Consider the following 22,805-nt stretch of genomic DNA (forward strand, 5'->3'; position numbering starts at 1 on the left):
AGGAATGTGTACAGCAGCGAGTATAGGTATAGTAAACAATCGATTAATGCATGCGCCATCTGCAAGCTCCGCTAACAACTTGAGCTCCCAACAGCATGACTCTACAGTTCCTTTCAAAAGATGGAACTTAGAAATTGTAATTCGATTATTGCACGGCAGATGACGCCATGCTACATTTAATAAAATTGTGTATTTTATGGAAAATGATTTAGTTATCAAGTACCTACATACGTGTATGCAAACATGTACTTATTTTGGTGACGGTACAATTAATAAAGTTATCCCAATATTCAATTATTCAGGAACTAAACTGATCCACTTCCAGAACCAAATCGAATTGAAAAGGTAACGAGTTCAAAATTGCAATTTTTTAATACTGAAATTGAGATTATGAGAATAAGGATGAGGCTTTTGACAGAAAAATAAAGCTTTAGGTAAAACGCCGTCTGACGTGTTTGCAGAGTAGAGTAAATAGCAATATTATTTTACGCACAATCAATCAATGTGAAAAATAAATGTGAAACTATTAGGGATGAGGATAACTTATCATGTAAACTAAATGTAAACGGGATATAACGCAAGGAACGACTAGTATGTTGTTTTTCATATAAACTGCGCTTGCTTCAATAGAGCTAACGCGTAAGAGTACAGCTTAAAGTTAAAAGTTGGCAATTCTTAACGGTTATTCCTAAAGCATTTGGCGTTATTCGGCTTATAAACACTTTTATGGGTTGGTGTGTAAGAAACCTTATACCTGATTCTCGTATATAAACTCACCATTGCTCTAAGTATTAGAGTGCTGTGCAAATAGCGCATGCTTCAAAATGATTGACTCGTAATTAAAGTGATGGCGGGAAAAGTTAAAAGTTGCAAAACTCCTTATTCCTTAAGCGTCAAGCGTTTAAACCTTATTCTCGTATCTAAAGCCATCAGTACCTTAAATACGCATAGCTTCAAAAGTTTTGGATTACTTTAAGTTTTGAATATTTCATTATATGGTGCAAAAATGTACGAACTATTTAGTTATTAACGAAGTTTTGATTAAAAACCATTAAGTTTGTACCATAGTTAGTTTACTATTAAATTTGGAACAATAAAAACAATATTTAAAGACAAAAAACGAAACTGTTCACTCAGAATTTTAAAACCAAAAAAGTAATTTATAATGTGCATTTCAACACTTGGGATTAATACAAGCTTGAAGACGTCGCTGCAATTCTTTAGCAGCAGCAATTAATAAAATTCTGGATGGTTCTGAGCGGATTTTTATGAGAATTCGCTGTTCTGAATAGAATGTCCCAAACATGTTGTATAGAGTACATGTCAGATGGTAAAGCAGGACAATTTAAATGGCTGATTCCCTCACTTTCAAAGTAGTCATTTACCGCGATAGTGCGATGAAGAGGGGTATTGTCCTCTATGGTGACAAATCTGTCACCAACGGCACCTCGCCATAGTCTAATACATGAATCCAGAATGTCTTTAATATATTTATTGCTCGTCACTGTCGCTTCTACATGAACCAAGTGGGACGTCCATCGGAAATTATACCATTCTAATACATGACGTTTACTCCAGCAAAATGGGGTATGGGGCGAACGTGGATAAGTTCAGCAGCTTTTGTTGACTGTCTCCAAATTAAATTTAGGAGCTATCATTTACCATGTAAATTATGGTCTCATGAGAAAAAAGGACAAAATTACAAAATCTTTTGGATAAGAGTAAGTGCTGTCGAGAGCATTGCAATTATCGAAGCCTGTGTTGATATTGTAGCTGAGGAACTCTTCTTGTTCGGCGACATCGCAAACCGGACCAAATGATACGTCTTTTAAGTGTCGGGCAAGAAATGGTAACTCCAAATGCATGTCGAACTTCCATTTGAAGCTATTTCGCCGAATTGTTAAGTGTATATAGCGACTTTGCTTTTACACCGACGGCCACATTTGCGTCGATCTTGCATACAATTAATCTCTAAATAGTGATTTCCTGTGTGGTAGATGTCGCTTTGAGCAACACCTATTAGCTCAACTGCAAACCTTTACGCGTGTCTTTCTTCCACGAAAGCTACCATTCTTGCACGATCAATTTGTGATATTACTTGGCGACGCATGATTTTGTTTTAAGCCTTGAAATGGTGCTAGCCGATACCATCAAAATAAACCTCGATTCTTTCTTTAAGAAAAAATATATAAAAATTGTTTATTGATACAAAAAGGGTGCCATTAATAATAATAAACCATAAATATGAAGGTGAAATTATGTCAAAACAAAAATCAGGTTATGCAGAATTTTTGAAGCTTTGCGTATTAAACCTCTTTTTCAATTATTTGGAAATTCTTTATTGTCCATAATTCGTTGGGCCATATTAAAGATACTTCTCAAAAGGTCAGGTAAGAATTGGAAGCCTAATTGTATGTGTGTTTAGTACAAAATGAAAATTATTTTGAACATGTTGTGACTTAAACATGACAAAATTATAAGTCTAAAAACGTTATTCCTACATATTTGCTACGTGTAAGTTGATATTTTTAGCCCCATCCAATAAATAGCATTAATTTGACATTTCTTTCGTTTTCCCCTGATTTTTTGAAAACGCTTTGACTTATAGAATTTATCGATATTTTGTGCTTTTTATTATCTTTAATATGAGGTTCAACTCGATGGGACTTTCATTTGAAATTTATCAAGGGGGGTGGCCGGGTGGCAGGGGGTGGTAATGAGGTTTACGCAGATGATATCAAACGTGTTCCCCTTTGCAACCTAGAAGACCACCTTACTCAGTACTTTTATATTTTTGTATTTTCGTTTTTACGATATTTGGAATGGTAATTTTTCAAATGAACACACCGTATAAGACATATTATTTTCGGGGGTGGCCCGGTAAAATCTCTACTACAATTCCTAACCGCACTGATGCACAGGTAAGCTAACCGTTCTGATTCACAAATCGTTGTAATTTTAATGGTGCATCTATTAAGTTGAAAATTATTGCGAGTCTCAATTAGCATGAGCTTAGTCGAGATTTTAATGTCTTTATAGTAAAACATCATCTTCGTGCCAATTAAGTAATTAGGATCTTTATTATCGCAAGTAGACTTAAGGCAGAAGAAAACCTGAGAAATTTTATTCGTGACCAAACAAACTCGTATAAGTTTACAATACAATTTCGTAATTATATGGAGATGTTTATATTGCTATTCATAATCATAATAGAGGAGATTCCACCAATCCCCGTGCTGCGCCCTTGGATGACTCTACGAACCTCGCAAAGGCCAATCTCTCACATGCAAACTGCACTTTGAAAGTTAAACTGTTATTGTTACTGTTTCCCACTTGCCTCGTTTTTTTCGCACTCATAAGAACGTGAATTTTTTTCGATTCTGCCCAAGATTTTACTGCCTCGCTGCATATGTAGCGAGCGGCCGAGCGAGCACTCGGACTGGAGCTGACAGCCTTGACATTTCGCTCCGGACCACAATCTCCTACAATCTCTTTAGCGTTAAAATTGTGTCACTCAGGTTTCCTTATTTTGCTTTATTACTCTAGTTATATCCCTTGGTATGTGAGAGTGAGACCATTTACTTATCTATTACTCCACATTATTATTTGATACCTTGATATTTTTACATGAGCAAACACTTAGGCTACGCAATGAAAAGTGGTCTTGGATGTATCGCAAACGTGCCTTCAGCATATATTTGCTACTCTAAATAGATCAATAAAAATAAATCCCGTACATATATATACAAGGTGAGTCAGAAAGAATAGACCGACACTGAACTGGTGATAGTCGACAACAAAATATTTTGATTGAGCTCGACTCGGCTCATACCAATGTCGCTGGTTTAAGATATAGAGCGTGTTCAAAATTTGTATTTTATTGCGAGATTTTTCAAAAATTGATAAAGCTTCGATAGTTTGTTCTGAAAGTAAATAGGTTTATGTTTTTAGTGTGAGAATTACGAATTTTAAGATCACTTTGACATTGTTCCTGCAGGCGAGGTTCACCATATTATTTAAGCAATTTAAAACTTTTTTTATCTGTCGACTCATGCTTAAAACAAATTGAAAATTTAAAATAACTCTTAATTCTGCAGCGAAAATGTATTCTTGTTTAGGTCGTCTTAATCTATCGGTTTTTAAGTTATTTGCATTTAAAAAGTTCAATTTATTTTTCTATGATTTTTTTATCCCTGAAATAGTAAAAGGTACGGGGAAGTAATCAAAACAACAATAAATGACAATAACAATGATTAATAACAGTGATAATGACAAACTTCAAATTAAATGTTGAAAGTGTCCACTACTTACCTCAATACATCCTAAAATAAATTTTTTAAATGTCTCTAAATGTTAAACAAAATTTCTTATTAAATATTTTTAAATGCGTTCGTGGCTTCTGCCACAACTCCTTGAAGGCATGAAAATGGAAATAAAAGGGAACATTTTTTTTAGTCATAGCAAAATACATTGAACGATTTACACGCAAATAACTTAAAAACCGATAAATTTAAACGACCTAATCAAGAGTACGTCTTCTATATAGAACTGAGCGTTCTTTTAAATTCTCAACTTGCTTTAGGCATTGTTCAACAGTTAAAAAAATATATTTTAAATTACTTAAATATCGCAGTGAAACTAGCGCCCTTTGGGAGCAACGTCAAAATAAGCTTAAAATTCACGATTTTCACAATAAAAAACACAAATCTATCTATTTTCAGATTAAACTAACAAAACTTTCTTAATTATTGACAAATCTCATAATACAATTTAAACTTTGAACACGCTATTCCTGTGAAACTTTAAACATTGGTGTAAGCCATGTGGAGCTCAATCACAATATTTTGGCGTCTAATACCTCCAATTTAGTGTTGGCCCATTCTCTCTGACTCACCCTGTATATACAATATGCATTTATTAATGATCGGTATGGCCCTGCCTATCAGGAGCTCCCCGATAAAACCCCATCACCAACTAAAACGAATCATCGCAACTACGGACTATTCATTTTAAAATTACTTTGCGCCAATATCAACGGACTAAACTGTAAAAATATTAGATTTACAATTAAATAGAACGGAATGATACTGACTGCTGCATGTTCGTAGAAACGAAAACCAAACCGGAACAGACACCTACCTGTAGAGACTGAGAGTACATCTGCAAACATGGCCACGCCAAAGGTAAAGCTAGGCAAAGTGACCCCCCTTCCCTGAATAATCCCCTGAATGAATATCTTTACTTTACTATTCCTTTTCTAGGCAATCGAATCCATGTTTTCTTAGTATGCATACATCCACTCTCCAACAGAGAACGAAACATACTGGCCAAGGCATGCCTCTAGAAATACGCGATTATTATTGAAGATCTCAACCTCACCAGAAATAAAACAATACAGCTGAACATATTTTTAGAAAACTCGGACTTTATTTCTGATGTAACGAACTTGACTCAGTTCGTATAGTTGTGGCTTTTGACATTAACCTCTTACAAACGTAAATGATGCCTCCTGTAAAATACAATGTTGGAAAAGTTAATGTAAACAAATCCGACACGGACGGGGTCAGCAGACACACGTATAAATATATCCAAACGCAGACGAAGCCCATCTCCATAGAATATATACATCAATAACCGTCACCGGTAACAGAAGAATTTTTTCCTCATACGTCTTTGACGACACACCTAGCTCAAATTTATGTTGAAGCTGATGAAACGTGGAAGAAAACTGTATTGACAGCAAACAAACACATAACATAATGAACAACAAAGAACACACGACCTTAATAGAAATATAGGGAAAGAAGGAAAGAAATAGAAATATAAGTGAGTACACCAATATCGACAGAATAAACGATTGGAATTATGCCAAGAAATCGAACAAAATCAGGCGAAATCGTTCTGGCAAAAAATGATAAGATATCAAGGTGCAAAAACAAACATACCATGGCACAATCAATAGAGGTGGCATAGAGCGTTGCACAGACGAAGATAGAGCTGACGCATTTGCCGGACGCATTCAGAAATTATTTAGCATTTCGTCAAACCGTTAATGTAGTGAAAAAAAAATTATTTTGAAAAAATGGGCAACAATATACCACTTAATCAAAAAACAGGCTTTAGGAACGAATCAGAAAACATTTATCAATGTGGTGTCAATGAATACAAAAAGTATTCGTACAGTTGACTAATAAATAAGAAATATGCTGGTTTTTTTAAGTACGTATTTGAAAATGTGTTCTATAAAATTACCGGTTCTAATTATTGTTATAGTAAAATTTCAGACCAATACCATGATTTAAATTGCACTAAGCTTATTTATAATAACATGTTTTTGAACAAGCATAGAAAACATACGTCCAAAAAGATTAAACCACCAAAATAAAAAATTGGTTTATGCTATTTTTTACTCGTTTGAAGTTTTTAAACTCTGAACTAATAGTTTATTGCTAATGAGTTCTGTAAGGTACTTAACTGCAGCACCAACCATCAACATGCCCCGAAGTGGCCGAATTAAGTGTTGATATGCGTAATCTAACTGTTGACCTCTGTAAACGACGAAACTCGTTAAGTAAAATTGCTAAAAGTGTTAAAAGTAATTATACGTCACAAGTAAATTGAGAAATATGGAAACGTATTAGCTGTCCGCAGAGGAAGATCAAAAAAGATAAAGAATCGGCAACGCAACTTTATTATCCGCAAAGTGAAAGAGAACCTTTCGTTTAGTGCCACAAAACTGGTACCGGATCTTGAAAATGCTACCAGCTGCACAGTGTCTGCCCAAAAACTACATATTTGAAATATTCTATAAAAAGCTGCATTCCATGGTAAAATAGGTAGAAAAAGACTTGGATTAGTAAAATCAATTGCAACAAGAGAGTTCAATTTACAAGAGAGCACATGAAAAAGTCAATGAAGTTCTGGCATCAAGTAATCTTTTTAGTTGAGAGTAAATTTAACATTTTTGGATCAGACCGACGTCATTAATTATGGAGAAAGCTCTGAAAAAAACAGTATCTGAAGCTCACTGTGTGGTATGGGGACGGAAGTCAACTGGTTTGGGATTTCTGGAAGGTGTTGGAAAGTTGCATTTTATTGATGGAACTATGGACAGATTTATGTACCGAGATATTTCAAATCAAAATCTGGAGAAGACTGCCGTCAACTAATGAATCACGACACTTATTGGTTCCAACAAGACAACCTCAAGTAATCCTTTAGGCTTATTCAAGAATAGCTACAATACTGTGCGTTTTGAAATTATGGTATCAAACTGATACGGAGAGTAAATTACGTCATTCTATGCGGAAAGTTTTATGGTTATAATCACGTAAATTTTTATGCACGTCACAGACTTTATATCAGCGGTGATCCCACATCTTTTCAAAATTAATATGTAAAAGGGAGGTTACAAGCTCCTTATACCGACTGTTTAAGAACTTGGGTATTATATGTATGTACTAACAATAATAATAAATAACCGAGATCACTGTTTTAATTCTCAAAAGAAAAAATTTTACTGCCAAAGTTGGTAAATAAAGAACACGACAGTTTAAAACACTAAAATAAACCAAAACAAATAAAGCGACAACCGCGAAAAAAATATGGTTACGTTTAGACATTCCAATATCTCTTTATTCTTTTTTAGCATATTAAATTTTTGGGGCTTTCCATTTCACACAAGGTGTTCCTGAATCGTTACATTTTGTGAAGTGAATAAAAAGTTACGTAATTTGAACTATATATAAATATGTGTCCAAAAGTGCTTGATCAAAAATACGGGGCGTTTTATGATAGTTTAAACAAACATACTTCTATTATTTTCTTCCCAAATAACTTTTGCAATTTTATTGAAAATTTATACAGTAGATAAGTCCGTCAAGCGTAACAATAATCCATGAGTACATTATTTTTAGATGCTGTGGCACCCAAATAAGAGAGTGGCCCAAAGATTTTTTAGCAAGTTTTATTTTGTATGAGGACAAAATGCATATTTTGTCAGTTTTTTTTTAAGTTTGTTTCAAAATACACAAAAAAGGTACTGTGATTTAAAGTTGATAATGTGCAATTTTTTCGGGAAAAGTGAGTAAGTATGAGACACTACACACTGTTCATGTATCATTGCATTGAGGTTTCGGGTATTTATATTACTATGCTATTTTATTATTTTCTGCTGTTAACGCCAGTCTTTTAGTGTCTTGTCATGTTGCTCGTTTCTAAATATTAAAAAAAAAAAATAGCAATGGCTTAAAGAAATACTTTCCCAGAACTTACTGACAAGCAGTTAATTTTTGGCAAAGTCATAATCATTTAATAACATCAACTTGGTATGAATTACCAAATAATTGTGAAATCTAATACAAAAGGCTCTAAATTCTTTAATCGTTTACTTGGCGGTTCCTAGAACTTTTCACTTTGGAGAATATGTTACTTTTAAAAACAGTCAACATCAATTACAAGTAACTTCATTATCTGACTGGCAGGAGATTCTAAATTAACAAAAATTTTCATAAACTTTCCTCTAGGTGATTTTCGCGTCAGGTTATTTCCGGTTAGAAATTCATTAACCTTTATTCTCGTTCGGGTTACTCAAAAACTTTAAAGGCTCATATCGAGAATACTCTAAGTTAGTAAGGAACTCCCAATTTTTGCAACATTTCAAATTATTTGTTAAGGATGATTCATAATTCTCTCATAAAAAAATTATTGTTCATTAATAAAAATAATTCTATTATAAATAAATAAAATAATATACAGGGTGTCAATTTAATAGCTCCTCGGGCTTCTATGAATTTATTTGTAATTTCATAAAAAATCAATTAAGGGGACGTATATGAGGCTACTGAAGATACATTTTAAAATTGGCGACAATCCTATATAGTGTCCCAAAAAAGCGTGGCGATATGAAGTGTAATTTTTTTTCAATCATTCCGTCTAAACCCGAGATGTTCGTAAACAATTTCCATCACACGAACCATTTACGTAAATCATACTAATAAGTTCTTGCTGGGTATACTTGATCTTGAGGACCAGTTCTAAAATAAACAAATTCCGAAGAACAACACAGCCGTACATGAGCTGCTAAAATTAAAAAAAAGATATCGACACTATAGCAATGCATACTAAACACTCGGACACTTAGTCATGAATTCACATTTTCCTGGAATAAGTAACAATTTCCTTAACACATAAAATAAATATACCATTATTTTATACCATAATAAAGAAAATTAAATATCATTTTGTTCTAAACATTATAAAAACGTCGTAGGCGTCATAAAAAGCATATCATTTTATTTTTAAAAATCATGAGAATTGAAGTTGAAAAAGTGAAAATTAAAGTTGTTATTGTGGACACCCTGTATGTATTTTTGGCTAATTAAATATTAATACCTGCTAAGGGAATCTTAGGTGAGAATTCATTCAGAAATTATCAAAACCTAACTTAAGGTAATTACAATATAATTTTTTTTATGATGCACTGCGAATGTCTGAAATTTCTTTTAAAGCGTCGTAGCTCTGAGTCACTGCATCTGAGTGAAAAAAAAGCTAGAAACTGACACGGGTTTACTAGAGGATTCTATCACGTGAAAAAAATGCAGATGGTCCTCTTTAAAAAAAATTACACTTTATGTTGCCGCGCTTTTTTGGAACGTAGTTATTGTAGGGTTGTTGCTAATTTTAAAATATACTATCATTAGACCTCATATTCATCCGCATGAGTGATTCTTTTATGAAATCACAAAATAACTCATAGAAGTCTGAGAGGCTGTTAAATGGACACCCTATATATTCTATATATGTATATGAATGACATTTAAGCAAGTTCGTCTCACACCTGAAAATATACAATTTTTGAAATATTTCAAACTTTCTGTTAAAAAGTGCCCATTTCTTCAAATTTTCCCTCAAAATTAGAATTCGGTATTTTAGAAAATTTACCCAAATATATCTCACTAAATTTCTATCATAAATCAGAGCTGAATAATTTCCAAATTTGGAAAAATTTTTTCTCGTTGCATCTTTTCTTGAAGAAATGTTCGAAACTCTTCGAAGAAACGTTTTTAACATGGAACCGTGAAATCCCAGCTGTTTTCAAATTTCTACAAAAATTCAGTATTCGATATTTTCAAATTTGATGTGAATGTCTTCACTGAAATTTGTTCATTGTTTAAGGCCTGGTTACTTGCTTATCTTTTTAAATTATACCAAATTTGTTCTCTTTTTGGTTGCTAAAATTTGCAGTTTCTTGAAGTATGCCGAGATTTCCATTAATGACTACACTTTCCGCAAACTTCTGCCAAACACCGACAAGCTATTTCTATCGTCGTATTCGCGTTAACCTCTTAAATTTTTGTGGGATGTCTGAGAAACTAGAAACTTTCCATGAACAAATCAACAATTTCTTAAATTACAGTAAAAAATCAAAACTGATTATTTTCTATTTTCATAAAATTTCTTTCATTCTCTCAGACCTCGAAGATTATATTATAGTTTATTGAAATATTCTAAAAATTCCAGAAATAAGTACACGCTCTCGTTCTATACCGGTAAAAATCAGAATAGATTATTTTAAAAATATTTCTTAATTATTACAAAAATTTTATTAATTAGTGAACGTTCGTTGAAAATCATGTTAAAATTAAAAACTCAATATATTTAAATTTGATAAAATTTCTTCCATTTTTAGATATAACAATCTGCAGGTTCTTCAAATATTTAAAATTTTCCATAAGGAAATCGGGCAGCTATTTCCACCATGTTATTATAGTAGTCAAGTTTACCTTTTAAATTTCTGATTTCTCAAAAGCTTTACTGCGTCTCATATTTTTCGATTTATGGACTCTATCTCTATTGTTTGTCTTTGGAAAATGTCTCAAATGACATGATTGAATTTATCAGCTAAAAAATGTTCGATATTATTTGATATATCAACGCATATTACAAATATTGTGATACCTAGTTGCGTTATCTACTTTTTATGTTCAGCTTGTTGTGACTTGTGGTATATTCGCAGTATCTACGATTTTATTCTTGTTATCGAAGTACGAATATAAATCAGAATTTAACCGAGCAGAAAACTTTGTCAACAACAGCATTTTTGAAGCACAATTGAATATTTTAACCCAGTTAAATCTTGTGTGGTTAACCGAAGTAATTAGTTTAAACGCCCAGTGGAATACGAATTAGCCATGCCAGTAGAGAAGGCGTGTTCTTTCGTAAACTTGACCACTCGCCATGGGAAAAACTCTAGGTACCTACCAAGTCGTTTCGTGTTCTGTAATAATCGTTCTGTAATAATTCATTGTTCTATAAAAATCGCGAGCCCAGTTTGAACTGAAATTTACATTTTAATGTCGGTCGCTTATCGGCCATTTGAGCGGCTACATGTCTTGCAAAGAAATGGCCAGAAGTCAAAATTATTGTGTAACGATAAAGCCTGAGCTTTTGCCACGGGATTAGCACTAATTAAGTGTTCATTGTCTCAGTATTAAATCCATGTTTACACAATATTTTTTAATTAAAAACCGAGATAAAGGTGTTGTCTGCATTTTAACGTGACTTGTGGTATCTCGGTAACCCCACGCATAGGAATCGAAGCATGATAACGAACGCACCAACAAAAATATGTTTTTGCCTGGCTACTTAAATAACAGTGATTAAACGATGTTGTTTTTAATTAAGATTAGTGTTTTTAAATAGTAGCAAATTTCATCAGAATCGTATGGTACAATTTTTGTCACTATTGCGGCGTATTAAAAAGTCTTTGTTCTACATTTAGATCTAGTCAAGCCCTCCAAAAATACCTTTATTTTCCTTTGCAGGAGAAGAAAGCGTTAAAACGTTCAAGATAATCTGTAGAACTTCTTTCGTCTTAAGAGAATACCTAAAACGTCAGACAGTAGATTGAACGAACAATCTCTTCTATGTCAGGTTTTTGTTCTCAAAATTAACATATTATAATTATGCAAGGTATGAATTAGAAAGTCCTTATGAAACAAAAAAATTGCTGGCATATAATCAATAAATCTTTTATCATATACAGAGTGGCTCAACAAAATTTGTTCATCCAAATTTTCAGCATTTAAAATGAAATTGTGTAAAAACGATTCAGAGATATCTCAATTTTAAAGGTCTTGCTACCCTCATGTTGTTGTCTGCAGCCCTTATTGTGATTAATTAATTATTAACTAAAAGCTTTTTTCCCTGCAAACTTTGACAACTAATCATATGAACGGGGATAGCGACAGTGACTTCAAACTTATGGGTTATAATCAGGGTACACGTCTTCCTATTCAAAATTTTAGGGATAACTGTTACCCTTGTTTAGAAGTTGAACTTGAAAGACTAAAAATACAATAAAAAGTTGTCGCTTTTCTATCAAAAATTTATAGATCTCAGCGATTTGATATATTTTCATTGCCGATATTAAAAATTGAGATGAAATGTTTTCGTGGGGCCATCCTGTATATCTGCCTGCACGACGTAAAATCCTAATTGATTCTCTCTTTTTCGTAGCATGAAGGTAATAGTGAAGGAAATTACCATAAATTGTTACATAGTCTAGTGTAATAATATTAATAACTACTGTCAGAAACCTAAAGGGTACCAAGAGAATAAATACTGAGTGGCATGTCGAATCCGATCATCATTAGGATCACCATTTTGAAACTACACATTAAGTGTTTTTCATTAAAAAGGTATTATTTTTGTTGTTTATCAGGAAAAAATGTTCAATAATAAATTTTTTGTTCTACGAGGACTTTCGAATATGCGGCAGAAAATTATTGTGGAATTTGGATAAGATAAAACAAGAATGATTTGGAATTTGCGGTCATACGTCAGTCTGGAAAAACATTTACGTAAAAAAGAGATAAAGGTTTTGATTAGAGTCATTATTGGTACTTGGTGTTAATTAGGAGTAAATCAATTTAGAATTAAATAGGTAATGTTATAAAATATAGTACTGATGTCTCTAATTTATCATTAAGTTATAAACAATTTCTATCATTATACTAGAAATTGCGTCTAATTTTTTCTATCTTGAATTTTATTACCATCAAAAATAACTCATAATTTTGAAAAATTCATTAAAAAACACATGAATTACTGAACTTTAAAGGATTTTTTTGTAAAATCTTTGAAACTTATTCCAGCATAAAGTATTATGGTTATACAAAGAAGGGTTGGAAAAAAGGTGAAATATTAGGAAAATATTCACTATTTATTTAACATATCTTTGGAAAATTTGCAAAATTTATACGAACCAGGTATGCTGCTGTCATTAGTAAGTGTGTATATTTGCAAAGCTCATACAGTTTTTCAGAATAAATATGAATTTTAAGAAGGTCGTGGCAGGGGCAAAGCTAAAAAACATGCAAAACAATACAAAAACCCTAAGAACCCAAGAACATCACTCTCTTGTCTACGCCACGGAATTTCATGACGTTTTCCTCTTCATTTTTTGCAAATTTATCAATTTTAAAAAGTATTAAAAAAAAAGAGTGTCAAAGATGCCACTTGTGTGGAATTAGTACATTATGAAAGCTCATCAAATTATATATAAAATGTGTTAAATTTAAAGTGATTTTACAAATATCAGAGTCATATCCAGCATGGTTAAAAAAAAAAACAAGGAAAACCTTAGACATTATTAATTTTTAAAATTAGTATCAACTGTCAATGCCGAAATATTCCCACCGTCTTTTATAGCAAAATCATTCTGCATAAATTTTTTTATGCAATTTGTTAGATGTAACTAGCACACGGGATAAAAAAAACCAACCAAAAATTTGGAAAGACTTGCTCCGACATCTTGACCAATCCTTCTCATTTCCATGATTGCTACATCTATCTTCTTCGCAGTCAGGCAAAAGGAATAATTGTATTGACTAGTTACTTGAGAATTACTAATTTTTTTTAGATAATACTTTATAAAAAATAACGTGGTTACTGGTCGCGTCTAGAAGAACGATCATTGATGATTCAGTTTTAAGAACTTTGTCCTTCTGTTCAGAACTGCCAAAACTTCTCCCAGATGTGAAACTAACATATTTCGACTTCTTGATCAGTTACATCTAGCGCATTACAGCCCGGCGTCGCTTGAGTAAAAGAAGAATTAATAGTAGAAAAGGCCATAAATTTATTTATCAGCTATTCGAAATTTATCACAAAATTAATTCTTCATTCCTATTTTTTCCGTTAGACGCAAACAACATACCGCTATACATTATGGGAAATAACATTCAAACGATAATGACAATAACAATAGGAAGGTATGCGTGATAAAATAACATATTTTTCCTTGCCGAGTAAACAGCAGAAAGTAAATAAGTTCGTCAATAATGTAACTGCATCGGAGATCAACTCTAATTTCACATATTGCATGAAGGAAACCTGAAAATATACATACGTGAATCATTCGTTGAGAGACAAGTGAAGGAACGGCATAATTTAAACAAAATGCAAAAATTACAACAAAGTCTTACATGGGACAACATATAGTTTAAGAAACATATAGACGAAAATGGTGGATTCATTGAGAAATCTCAATGTAATTGGAATTCAGTTAGATGAGATAGATTAGGGTGATAATTGCTATTTTTTATGTATTTTCATCCCAATTGAACATATGTAATAATTTTTCAGGTCAACATCTTCATTATAGAAGTTTCTCTCTTGTTTGCCAGTTGATTTCTCAGAATAAAATGATTCTATATAATATGTATACATATATGTATATATAGAGGGTGTTACAGCAAAAACTAGATATCCCGATTAACTTGTTTATTATGCAATTTATAAAAGTTCGGTAAGACAAATTGGTTATAATTTCAAGGGGGACCCTTTCTAAAGTATTCATTTTCCTCCCTCCTCCCTTCCGAGCCACCTCCTTGAAAATTATTCATTTAATTATTTACTCTACTAGGAAGTGAAATTAAAGTACAGAACTTATTTTATTTACGTATTGTATAACATGACATCCATTAACTTCTTGGTAATTATATAGTCTACTTGGAAATTCTTCCGTAACATTTAAAAACATATCGAAAGTAAGAGCGCCTCATTTAAACACAATTCTTTAACCTAAAACTTCGATAGATTCAGATGTGGTTCTACAAACCTTAGATTTCAACTGCCCCCATAGGAAAAAATCCATGAGCGCGAGGTCGGGAGACTTTGGTGGCCATTCAATAGGACTCTTCTATCAATTCAGCGATTGGGAAAAGTGGCGTTTAAAAGGTTGGGAATTTCTACGTGAAAATGAGGCCGACCTCCATATTCCTGAAATACTAATTTATATTCCAGAAAATTTTTATCTCCTTCAAGGATTTCAGTTATGGAGGGATAAAAAGCGTCTTATAAAAGTTGTGAGTAACCTTGTCCATTTAAAATTTCATTAATAACAAACGATCCAACAATCTGATTGCCTAGGATTCTAGTCGAAAATATTTATTTTTACTGGATACTGAAACTGTTTCTCTTACTAAATATGGATTGTTATCGTTCTAAAATCTGCAGTTGTGCCTATTGAATTGTGCATTTGAGAAAAATGTAATGCAAAAAAAACATATATTGTAAGACAAATTGGGATTATTCAACAAGTGTGTACTGAATGTTTCACAAAATCGAAAATGACTATTAGGATCATTTTCGTTTAATTCTTGAACTAATTGGATTTTATAACAAAAAACTTCTGACTTCCTATGATACGATGGGCACTACTCCTCGATATTTCAATGTTTTCTGCTACCTTTCTTACTGACTGATTATTATCCATCTATAATTGCCTCATCATTGCCACTTCGACCACATCGTTCCTAACTTGTCTTTGACGCTGAGATTGTTTATTACCTACAAATCAAGTTTTCATAAAGTTTTTCATTAGCTGTGAGACTTACTGATGACATACACTTCTTTCTGGGTGTCTGTTATTAAATGTTCGTGCTGCAGATCTTGCTGAACTACTATTTTTACAGTAAATTTCAAAGAATTCAATTCTTACTCGAAGCAAATAAATCATTTTGAAAAATTACTTTTCACGTAAGATTCGACCTGAATAACTGATGGAAATAAAATATTAAAAGTATTTATTGGCAAAAAATGTTAATATACTTTTGGCTGCATAGCAACACAATCTCCCAACAAATTATTCATATTTTACCGTTCACCTCTTAGTATTGTAAACAATAAAAACGCCCCTTTCGCACATAGTCATCAAAATCAAAAATTGTTGTCATCGTTAGTTAGACTATTGAACACTGTTTCAATCAATCTATCACTTGACCCTACTTCCCATTCAAGTTTTTTAAAAGGGTGGCTCTAGAGGGAGGATGGATGAAAGTGAATAGCTGTCATGTGCGTTAAAATGGGTCTCCCTTGACACTATAATCAACGTGTTTTGCCGAACACTTATAAAATGAGTAATAAACAAGTTATTCGGGGTGTCGAGTTTTTGCCGTGACATCCGATTTACACAAAAAGACGATAGGAGCGGTAAATCCAAAAAATTTTCCAATTTTCTTAAAAGATAATTTCCTTATCTGAGAATGTACAATTTCGTTAATTTTCAGTTTCTAATATATTTGATAGAACGCTCGACAACCTTAGACACTTCTATCCTAGACATCAAAGACCTATAATGGAGGGAGGGCAGTAATTACAGTCGGCGCTTTGATTTATCAAGAAAAAAATTGTCGGTTAACCGGAGATTGTTGTTTGGCGACCGGTTACGCGTTGGTCAACACGGACAGGTTAATAACACATATATAATAATATATCTCCAGTTAATGCAGGCGCAAGCAAATTAGAGCTTTTGCAAGGCGCACAGAGGAGATCTGAAAGGCTGCTTTTTATCACTAGTGAAGGTCAAAAAACAACTGTATGTATCGTACTATACGAGTAATTAGCCACGTCATGCACACGCCTAAGTTGGTGTAACTTATTGTCAACTTTCTGTACACTAGAAACTACCATTAGTGTAGGAAAAGCTTCCCCATCAGTGATTGATTTAAACGCCAATTTCCCACTTTGCGTGGGTGAACGTTATTTGAATTTTCTATCTCCAGCTGGAAATTGGATTATCCCTTGAACGTAATGTGAAAATCCTATTTAAATTACATCCCTCGCTCTGCCTGTATTATACAGACATACAAGCATGTTAACCAGTTCTTTAACCATTGTCATATGTGGGTTATGTGGGTGTAAACACTCTGTCGCTGTTAATTACAGCCTTGATGCGGAAATATCTAATCATAACGATTTCCAGGAATACACGTTACTCTAATTTGAGATATATTTGGATCATAGTGAATTATTGTGGTATTTATTAATACCAATCTCGAAAGTCGTGTGGGAGTTGCTATTGTTAAATCCCAGTGAGAGTTGTTGTGTTGCACTAGCTTTCCTACTCTTAATTATGGTGGACGAGGTACAAAAGTTGCATAATAATAGCAATCTCTCCATTGAACGGATACGATTTGCATTGTTTATCACCATAGACTCATTTATTTATTGAGAAATATCATTTATAGAAAACGCGGCATTTACTTGCACCCATTAAAGACAAAGAACTCGGATTTAAATTGAATTTTTGCAATAACTAATTCAAATGACTATTTCCATCACATGAAACTGGTTTTTTTTTCTGTGTCCTTAGTAATAAATAAATTGAAGCATACTTATGAATTCTTGAGATAGTCTTGTGATTTCTTAAACCACCTGTCCTGGGTTGGGAAGCTTTTCGATACCCCCTGCAATGTTTTAATGGGATCCCGAAGTGAATCATCAGTAAATAATTGCTTTGCAAAAGACATTACCAAATAGCTACTAAATTGTAATAAAATAAATTAGTAACACCTGGTTGCTTGGATCAAAAATAGAAATTTATGGGTAATCTGTGAGTAATCTGCAATATTACAATGTTGAAATAAATTGGTAATAAATGGATTTGAAAGTTAACAACTTTTCTGGAAAATCTGGAACGATTAGTTTTGTACATATTCATATATCGGTTTATTACAATGAAGTTAGTATCAGATTTAAATTTAATATTTAGATTGTTACAGCGTGCTGGAATAATATTCAACATTGTCAGGATATTGCGCAAAATATCAAGAATTTAGGGTGCGGCTAAGAAAGATGTGCATGTCTTAAGCTAACATTTAAGGGGGTAAATGTATCCTCGACGTGCAAATCAACAAAACTCAATATATGTAATAGAATATGAATCGAGCTTGTGGCATAGTTACGAAGTAGGTTGGGAAATTAATCCTTAGGAAGGATAAATTTCAAATAACTTCCTAAGGAAGTAACATGATCCTCATTATTAGCAATAGTAAAGTTAAATAAAACATGTATTTGTTTGATAATAGAAAATTTGTTGTGTGGGAGAAACAGTTTAAGTTTGAAGTTTGTTATTTGCAAATTTCCATTTTATCATTTTATTCCTTAGTTCGTATACAGGGTTTTACAATAGTATGTAAAAAATTCAGAGAGTTAATCCGTGGATAATTTTAGAAAAACAAGTTCGTATGAACATGGATTCGTTTTCTCTTCTTGTCTGAAATACAGGGTGATCGAGAATATGATTTTTTAGCTTTTTCCTGATAAGTTCGTTCTGATATTAAACATTTCTGTGACAATTGACAAGTATGAAATGACAGTAGAGACACGTCTTTAAGGAGGAATGCAATGTTTTTAATTTCATCAGTGGCGTCTTCACTAATGTAACTCACCTTTTTAAATGAAAAAAGTGATACTCCACTTCTTAAAAAATAATTTCAATGGTCCATATTTCTATGAAAAAAATATCTTGAACATTTTTCATACCTTTAATCATTTTCGCGGAAAAAATTGTCCTCTTACTAATATTAATACTACAGAACTAAACTAGGCGCATTACGTTACTTATAAAAGAACAATTAAATAAGATATATAGAATATATGTATCCGCCCTCTTCGCATATTATTAGACACTCCTTGAAAAATATCTTGTGTATTTTTGTTGTCACGTTTTACTTTTTGCCATGAAAGCGATTACCATTATGAAAAATATCTAGGAGACCTTTTTTCCACAGAAATATGGAGCATTCAGAAAATATTTTTAAAAAATCCAGAGGTGTATCATATTTTTCGTTTAAAATTTTGAGGGTCTCATAAATGGAAATGTCACAGGGGAAATTAAAAATATTGTTTTCATCTTAAAAGATGTGTCTACACTTATTTTACGTTCTCCAATTTTCATTAAAATATTAAATGCTCGAACGGACTGGTTAGAAAAGAAAAAAAAAGTATATATCCTTGTATTTCACATATGAAATGAAAACGAATTTATGTTCGTATGAACTTTTTTTTAAAATCATCCACAGATTTATCCTCTGAATTTTCGACACACTATTATGAAACACCCTATATATTATATCCGCTTCTGGGCAAGTGTAAAATTCCAAAGTTAAAATAATGGCTTTAATGTGTTATATTATTAAGGAGATGGTTGGTGATGAATGCATAGGCCCTAAAAAGAGTCTTCTAGAACAACTGAATCGAACATATCGTAAATCTAGCGGATTACACAATGTAACTCGGCTTCAAGGAATGTCAGAACGTACGCTAAGAAACTGTATTAGCGCTGTACTTGAGATCATTTCAGGAAAGGATGAATTTAGCTTCATATGTAAAAATAAAAAGTGAAATATGGCACAAGTCCGACTTTGTGCGCTATTCTAGTAAGGCTTAAGTTGCTGCCAAGGCATAACTGAAATAACTTGTTCCAGGAATCGAAAAGGACCCCCATGTTGAAAAATAAAACGTGAAATTTCTCATGAATCTCACGTTCTATACTAATCTAATAAGAGTTAAATTTGCGATAGACTGGTCCAAGTTAATATATGTTGCCTAGGCCACCTCAGTTGCTTTTATTTGAAATAATGATGTATAGTAATATAGTATTATATATAGTATATATTATAATGCAATACAATAAAATAATAAATTACCAAAATAGCTATTCTTCGAATATTAATTCTCATCTCCTTTCTATTTTTAAAACCGAGTAAATCTAAAATACTAAAATCACAAACCTTTGTTTTAACTGTTGAGGGTTGTAACACCTAACTTAAACAATATTTTTTTATTTGCCATACAATGCAGTAATATTTTTAAATGCGAGTATCTCTTATACTAAATGTCCTGGCGTTTATTGCGAGGTAAACATTTTTATCTTACCTACCTTTTACGTTTAATACAGATATCAAAGAAAAACTAAAATCTATATACTTACAAAAACAATATACGAGTTTAAACATAATTTATGTTGCGAAAGTGACGTTTTTTGCGACTGAGGACTAAATAGGAATAATAAGTATGTTTCTCATGTTGAAAAACCTCGGGTTACCAATTTTTGTTAAATTCTCACGACATTTTGAGAAGCTAAAAGGTAAGAAAATATCAACTTCGACCCCTTGTAAATTCGTTATTATTAATTTTTAAGCTAATGTCAAACTTGCCTATGCTTTGTTGTTGTTACTTAAGACTCACCCTGTATATTCACCTCCTACACCCCAACTGTGTAATTCGTCAAAGTCATATTCTATTCAGTTTCATAACTTTCAACAACAGAGATAGAAGTTTACCTCCTAATACCTTTTTTTCAAACTCTTTAAAAAGAACTGAAAAAATGTAAATTATCTTGCTAACAAAAATTATTAGGAGTTTGACAGAGTTATTTCGGATAAATCTCGAGAAAAGTTTTTTAGAGCATATTTATACATCTTTATCGAGGATACCTTTTTGCCCCTTAGAAACTACTTTTAAATAATATGAAATTCTTTTTAGCTGTAGTACTTCTGAATTGCCAAAAACCTTAATATTTAACATAATCTTAAAGAAGTTGATTATTTATCCTGCTTGTTGTGCAAATCTAAAAGCTAATTGTAAATCTGAATCTAAGTTTAGCCTGGTTATAGCTCGATCCTAAATATTTTCCAAATGATCGGTTACCTCAAATTCGTTTACCTAGCTATGACGCAAACCATTCAGACCAATTTAATGTTCAATGTTTCAAATGCAAAATGTGTTTATTTATGATTATTCTGTTCCACTATCGTTAGATCCAAAGTTTCCATTCGCTGAATGAAATTTTAACTGACTGGATAAGTCGTGCATTAACAATTATGTGTACCTCATTCTCAATAAAAATGTTTTACCACTGTGATGTACAAATAGCATTTTTCTCAAATTGTTATATAATCTTATTTCTTATGAATGTTTATTGTACCCGCGTATATATTACAAATGCCCATTATTTTTGTTTTAAAAAATGCTTAAAAATTTTGTAAGGACAAGATTTCACTTCCCTATCTCGTAATGAAACTAAATTAGGTTCTTTTGCTTTAAGGTTTTAAAAGAGTTGACGTTTCCCGTGATATAAGCAGTCGTGGCCGAGCGGTTAAGGCGTCTGACTAGAAATCAGATTCCCTCTGGGAGCGTAGGTTCGAATCCTACCGACTGCGAACTGACTTTTTGTCTTATTTTTTTTATTTATTTATAAAACAGTAAAGACCAATATAATTTTAAAATAAATTCTTAAATATCAAAAGTTCTGCATAAAAAAGTAATTAAAAGTAAATTCACAATATATGAAATTAACGATTCAATCATTTACGCAATGCAGGTTGTCTCTACGAAATCCTATAGATTAGAAAAATGTTCATGGAATTCTTTACAAAAACTGAAAATTAAAAAGTAAATGCCGATTTCAAGGTAGTTCCACGGTAAAATAATTTTACTACTTATCTTTTATGGGTATATTAACTTAATATAATAACACGAAATACAAAAACAATTCTCGACAATCTGCTAAAATTGCTTTTACTTTATGTGTGAAAATTACCTTTATGACGTCATTTTGTCGTCAGAGATCTTTCAGGGGCTGATACAGTGGACTCATATATATACATATAAGTCAGAAGTCATGGTAAAGTCGATTCCTCTGACTTCGCCGCCATAGATTTGTGACCAATTATTCAAAAAATACGGACACAACTATTAAGACCACGATGCAACCAATTCTTCTATCATTACTCAATACTGATACAATGAGAACAGAACGATTTCTAATGAGTAGGGATGTAATTGTCGTGAAGAAAAGTGTCGTTTGAACTAACATAAATGTCAATTTAACAAATGCAACAGATTAGAAATTCAATCCAATTCAACACATCTGCTATGTATGTTCTGGAGATCGTATATATCATTGAAATCACTGACCTTACTTTGAACTACCTTTCGTATATAATTACATTCTACGTCAAAAAGGTTAACCCTTTTGAACCAAAAATGTTTCGGTTTTATAAGCGGTTAATTATGTTTACACACCATATCCCGAAAATATTTCTCGGACAAGTCCATGCAATCAGTTTCAGTGTGACACATAGCAACCACTCTTTGCCTCCTAATGGACCAAAAAGCTTTACTTCCATAAACTTTAAATAAGCATCCTGATGTAGATTTTCTATTATTCCTATCACTCACTCGGCATCTGCGTATCCCGTAAGAGTAGTTTTATACTTTTATTAAAGAATAACTCCAACTACAAACTTCCTTTGACATCAAAAGAAATTTAAGACCCTTCCACAATCCTTCAGATGATTTACTCTGTAAACAACTACAGGTATTTCACTGCAGCACTCAGATCTGACCTGATAGCCTGCATAGTGTACATTAGACAACCTACCAGAACTTTAATTACATTATCATTACTCAAATACACCATACTTTCATTGCTTAACGACCGAACTTCCTAT

At 32.4% G+C, this 22,805-nt stretch overlaps 1 non-coding gene across 1 annotated transcript; it reads left to right on the forward strand.

Annotated features, from left to right (window-relative positions):
* Nucleotides 1-21,430: 21,430 nt before the first annotated feature.
* TRNAS-AGA (transfer RNA serine (anticodon AGA)) lies at nt 21,431-21,512 on the forward strand. The gene has a single exon. It is a non-coding gene; the product is annotated as a tRNA-Ser (tRNA).
* The last annotated feature ends 1,293 nt before the right edge of the window (nt 21,513-22,805 follow it).

The sequence above is a fragment of the Euwallacea fornicatus genome, chromosome 6, assembly GCF_040115645.1.
Source record: "Euwallacea fornicatus isolate EFF26 chromosome 6, ASM4011564v1, whole genome shotgun sequence".
Lineage (NCBI taxonomy): Eukaryota > Metazoa > Arthropoda > Insecta > Coleoptera > Curculionidae > Euwallacea > Euwallacea fornicatus.